Below are 6,034 nucleotides of genomic sequence, written 5' to 3' on the forward strand. Positions count from 1 at the left end.
CACATCACATACCAGGTTAAACGCCTGCTCTTAGTACGTTGCTGCAAGCTGTGTGGACAGGGCTCTGCCTGCTTTCATCTCCAGCCTCCTATTCAGCTACTCTGGCCACTTTCCAGAGGGGTCTGCAGTGGGGGAAGCAAAAGGAAGAGTCCTCCTCCTTGGCACTTTCTTCCAAACGGTTGTCCTTTCCGAAGTGGTTTTCAAGAGGAATACCCCCGCGGCTGTTGCTGTAGGGGTAATGAAAAGACCTCAGGGGCAGCAGCGTGAAAGCAAAACTGTGAACACGCAGAGTAGGAGTCAAGGGCAACACTTGTTTGATGGGTTCCCTCCTCCGCTGTCCAGAGACAGAGCTCACACCCTCTGACTGAACCCCGATGCTAGGACATGGCCTTGACACTGCTGCAGTCACACTGGGAGCTTCGTAAACTCCTCCTAGGTCCTTGAATCAGCCCAGCTGTTTCACATTTCTGTGCTTTTACATATTTTCATTCCTTCAGCTTAAATGCCACTACCCACCATGGTCTGCTAGGCAAACGCTAAACATCTTTTGAAACGCAGCTCACACAAGGTTGTTTCTTTCCTCGTAGAGACCACCGCGAGATGTTCCCCACCCAATGATTTAGAAACAAGCTTGCTGTAAGATCAAGCAAGGAAACCAGGTACACCATGAAGGTGATAAGCTCTCTGGAGGAGAAAACCAAGCCATTGTGTACAAATATGTAACTGAAGAACTTAGAAACTTTCCAATTGCAAAACGAAGGGAAAGGACAAGAAGGTCGAGGAGGAAGAGGAGGAGGAAAGTGGTGTGGGTTAACCTTGAGGGCAGAATATGGAACAAACTGCAATTCAATAAACAGAAGCACAATTAATTGTATTGACCGTGTTTACAGTAAGACTGTGTGAAGAGGAAGGTCTGGTAAACCCAGGAGGCAATGGTGGTGGCATGGAGGTTGGGAGTCAAGGAAGTGGGGGTAGACAGGTGCACATCATCCATTTTCACGGCTACACATTCACCTAGCAAGTGACAAAATCACAGTTTATCTCCTCTTGGTAGAAATGATGGTGGTTTTCAATAGTCATCCATTACAAACAATGCTCAGTGGGTATTCTCATCTTGTGTCTCCTTATGCTCATGGGTTCGTATTTTCTAGGGTATAGGTTTAGGAATGGAACTACTGAATCACAAAGTGTGAGCCTGTTCAGCTTTACTAGGTAAGCTCAAATTATTCTTCAAAGGAGTTATGCCCGTAATGTTCCAGTCGTTCTGTGTTCTTACAGACACTTGGTATTGTCAGACTTAAATGTCTGACAATTGTATGTAATGAAAAGACTATCTCATAATTGTTCTACTTTGCATTTTTCTGGTTAGTACTAATATTTCATGTCTTTTTATATGGTTATTGGTCAATTGAACTTCTTTTCATATCTTTGCCCATTTTTCTATTGAGGTATTTTTATTATATTTACTGCTTTACAGGAATTCCATACTTCTCTGTGTGTATCATGCATGTGTGTACATGTGAGTGTGTTTTGGATATATTCTCCTAGTCCATAGCTTACTTTTTCATTAAATACAAAAACAAAAAACTTTTCTGCCGGGCATGGTGACTCAAGCCTGTAATCCCAGCAGTTTGGGAGACCCAGGTGAGTGGATTGCCTGAGCCTGTGGGTTTGAGACCCACCCAGGCAACTTGACAAGAGCTCGTCTCTACAGTAAACAAAAAAAATTAGCCAGACGTGGTAGCAGGTGCCTGTGGTTCCAGCTATTTGGAAGGCTGAGGTGGAAGGATCACAAGAGCCCAGCAGGTGGAGGCTGCGGTGGCCATGATCCAGCCTGAGCGACAGAGTGAGACTCCAACTCAAACAACAACAACAAAACTCTGTCCCTCAATTTCTTCATCCATAAAATGAAGATAATATTATTAAACATATGTGTAACATCTTAGAACAGTGCCTAGCATATAGAAAGCACAATATAAATATTTATTATCATTATCAGTGTCTTCCTTTTTTTTTAAGTTGGAGTCTCACTCCTTCACCCAGCTGGATGGCCACTCCAGCATCGACCTGCTGGGCTCCGGCCATCCTTCCTCCTCAGCCTTCTGAGTAGCCAGAACTATGTGGGGAGCCGGCCACGGAGGCCCACCTGAACGTTAGGGATCAAGGTGGGCTGTGGACCCTGAGACCGCTAGGATGTGTTCAGGAGCTGATGGCCCATTCCCTTTTCCCTTTTTCGCTGTTTGGCACGTCTCAGTAGCAGGGACTTTGATGATCTAAGCTTGAAACTTTGAGAGTACGACAGGCATGGCTAACTCTAGGGATCCATTGTTCTCGTTTCTCACAGACTGTGGTTTTGGCCTTTCAATCAATTACGGTTCAAACTCGGGTCACATTTGGGAGCCTTATATATGATACAAGCTTCTTTATAAGATTTAAAAGTATATTTGTAGAATTAGTATATACATATGGAGAGTTGTCTTCAGCTTTAGATGGTATAGATGATTATCTAGAGTTACCAGAAATGACCCAGCATGAACTTTGAACTGGGCCACATTCCTAAGGGCCCAGCGTGTAACTTGGACTGGGTTACATTCTTTTAAACCGGTTTTTAGCTACAATTAGTGTAGGTTTTTTCTACTTATTATAGAAATTGAATTTATTTCATTCATAGAAAATATCGTAGAATAGGTTATGCTACATCAGTGAATTATGTTAGTTCAAGCATGATCAAACATGATATTTTGAGGTTTAATAGGAATACAGCTAACTTTAGAAATTTCATTGTTCCCATTTTCTATTAATTGCGGTTTTGGCTTTAGTACAATTTACAGTTTGTATTTGGGTTTTATTTTTAGAAGCTTTATTGCTGATGATCAGCTTTATATATTAGGATTAGGAATTAGAAACTTTTATAGAAGTTAAAATAGATATATAGGATTTTAGAACAGCCATTTTGTTAAGAGATTGTAATCAATTGTTCCTAGAAATGGCCCAGTGTGATCTTTTAACTGGGTCACATTCTTTAGGAACTGGTTTGGGCTATAATTAAGAGTTTCTGTAGTGTAGGTAGAATTAGCGTAAAATAGAAAGGAATTAGAATTTAACTTAGTCATTAGGTGTTGTGTATGCATAAGTTTTAAAAGTTATTGATTATTAGAATATTATGATGTTAGAATTGCAGTATTGCTTTTGAGGAATATTAACCAAACATGAGGAACAGTGAGATAATTTTGGGATTGTCTTTCCTCATGCTTGAGGAAACACCTGGTGGGTGGGGGACACCCCTCAACCACCTGGCTTTGTGTTCACGTGAAAGTCTTGTGATTTAACCTGTGAAAATTTGGTATAAAAGGATTACAGTTTGTCCCATTAAACAGCTTCTGCACTAGACAGAGTTCAGTCTCTTTCTTTCTCCCCCAGTCTCTTTCTTTCTCTATTTCTCCAGAATAATCGCCGACGCCGCCACACCTCCCAAGGGACCCCCTAAATCTCTCTGCAGGGGCTGGCCCCCCGCAGAACTATAGACATGTGCTACCACACCCGGCTATTTATTTTATTGTGGAGACGAGGTCTCGCCAAGTTGCCCGGGTTGGTCTCAAACCTGCGGGCTCAGGCAATCCACTCGCCTCGGCCTTCCAAAGTGCAGGGATTACAGGCTGAGCCACCGAGCCCGGCCATCAGTGTCTTTTGATGAAAAATTCTAGCTATTTTTACCGCATCTTTTATATAAAGAGAAATTTAAAAAAATTTTTTTTGAGCTGGAGTCTCACTCTGTTGCCTAGGCTGGAGTGCAGGGGCACACTCATGGCCACCGCAGCCTTGACCTGCTGGGCTCAGGTGATCCTTCTGCCTTAGTTTTCCAAGCAGCTGGAACTACAAGCGTGCGCTACAATGCCCAGTTAATTTTTTAAATTTATTGTAGAGACAAGGTCTTGTCAAGTTGTCCGGGCTGGTCTCAAACCCATGGGCTCAGGCAATCCACTAGCCTCTGCCTCCCAAAGTGCTGGGATTACAGGCTGAGCCACGGAGTCCGGCCGAAATAAAAAATTTAGATATCTAAATTTATAAATATTTTCCTCTATAATTTAGGCTTTTTTGCATCTAAGATTGGCTTTTATCCTTACTCTATGTGTTGCCCATTCTGTAAGTGTCTTTACTAGATGAAAAGTTTTCCATCAAGCACTCTACACCTAATATAATTGGGAGAATTCCTAAATTATTGCCTCTGTGTTTAAAGGATGATGATTGCTTTTCTAGATATTATCATGAATACCACAAATATTGTTTAGTTCACTTAACTTAATTAACTCCATAAAACAAAGTTTTTAGAGCAGACATTGTCTTTTTTTCAGGACTCCTGCTGCAGTCCCCAGAGCTTTCACCCTTCTGTGCACACTGGCAACTCTTGGGGAAAAACTCCTCACACCACTGGCTGAGGAAGACGCAACGGTCCCAAACATTAAGTAAGATCATTGTAGTGGGTGTTGGGCAAATTTGTATGGCATGTGCTATAAGCATTCTGGGAAAGTCTCTGACAGATGAACTTGCTCTTGTGGATGTTTTGGAAGATAAGCTTGAAGGAGAAATGTTGGATCTGCAGCATGGGCGCTTATTTCTTCAGACACTTAAGATTGTGACAGATAAAGATTACTCGGGACCGCCAGTTCTAAGATTGTGGTGGTAACTGCAGGAGTCCGTCAGCAAGAGGGGGAGAGCCGTTTCAATCTGGTACAGAGAAATGTTAATGTCTCCAAATTCATTATTCCTCAGATTGTCAAGTGCAGTCCTGATGGCCTCATAATTGTGGTTTCCAACCCAGTGGACATTCTTACATATGTTACCTGGAAACTAAGTGGATTACCCAAGCATCGTGTGATTAGAAGTGGGGGTACTCTGGATTCTGCTAGATTTTGCTACCTTTTGGCTGAAAAACTTGGCATTCATTCCAGCTGCTGCCGTGGACGGACTTTGGGAGAACCTGGCGACTCAAGTGTGGCTGTGTGAAGTGGAGTGAATGTAGCAGGTGTTTCTCTCCAGAAACTGAACCCAGAAATGGGAACAGACAATGACAGTGAAAATTGGAAGGAAGTGCCTAAGAGGGTGGTTGAAAGTGCCTGTGCAGCCATCAAACTAAAGGGACAGACCAACTGGGCTATTGGATTAAGTGTAGCCATCTTATTGAATCTATGTTGTGTAATCTATCCAGGATTCATCTAGTCTCAACAATGATGAAGGGTATGTGTGGCATCGAGAATGAAGTCTTCCTGAGCCTCCCCGGTATTCTCAATGCTTGGGGATTAACCAGTGTTATTAACCAGAAGCTAAAGGACGATGAGGTTGCTCAACTCAAAAAAAGTGCACACACCCTGTGGAACATCCAGAAGGACCTAAAAGACCTGTGACGACTTAGCTCGAAGCTGTCGAAATTTAAAATTTACAATATGATTAACCCTAAGCCTTCAGTTTTCAGCCATGTACATGGATCACAGTTGCTTTTCTCTTCCTTAATATGTGAATGTGGGTTTACAGAATCAAAGCTCATGCTTGGGTTTAATGCTGACAATATGAGCCCCCGAGCAAATAAAATTAACTTTAGTAGTGTGAAAAAAAAGTCTCAAAAAATTTATCATGTCTTGTTGAGCATATAGTGATGGTTTTTCTATGGCATTTTCATTTTTTATTATTTTTATTGTTTTGTGATTTTCTCTTATGGTTTCTCTTCAAATGTCGATATTTTGCATATATACCAGAAGTATTCTTCTTTCACTCTGCAAAGCTTACTAGACCCCAACAGATACATACATGTTTTACCCACGACAAGGTCTATTCAGTGAGCTGAGTTTATGTGCTGTTCCGTGAAATAAAACCTCACGATATCACATTAACCAAGAATTGTATCATCTTGCAATGTCACTCTTAGTGATGAAAATCACTTCCAGGCCCCTCTCTGGTGGATTATTCCCTTCTGCTCTATGGAAGGCATTATAGTACTTGTTGGGAAAGTTTCATGCCTGGAAAAGCAGTAGCGGTCACT

General features: G+C 41.9%; 1 pseudogene across 1 annotated transcript; it reads left to right on the forward strand.

Moving 5' to 3' along the window:
* The first annotated feature begins 666 nt into the window (after nucleotides 1–666).
* LOC103252132 lies at nucleotides 667–5,402 on the forward strand (annotated as a pseudogene). The gene is made up of 2 exons (XR_002481503.1): nucleotides 667–719; nucleotides 4,353–5,402. The product of XR_002481503.1 is annotated as an L-lactate dehydrogenase B chain pseudogene (transcript).
* Nucleotides 5,403–6,034: the final 632 nt, after the last annotated feature.

Source organism: Carlito syrichta, unplaced genomic scaffold (assembly GCF_000164805.1).
Source record: "Carlito syrichta isolate Samal-C Ts95f unplaced genomic scaffold, Tarsius_syrichta-2.0.1 Scaffold153633, whole genome shotgun sequence".
In the NCBI taxonomy this organism is placed as follows: Eukaryota; Metazoa; Chordata; class Mammalia; order Primates; family Tarsiidae; genus Carlito; species Carlito syrichta.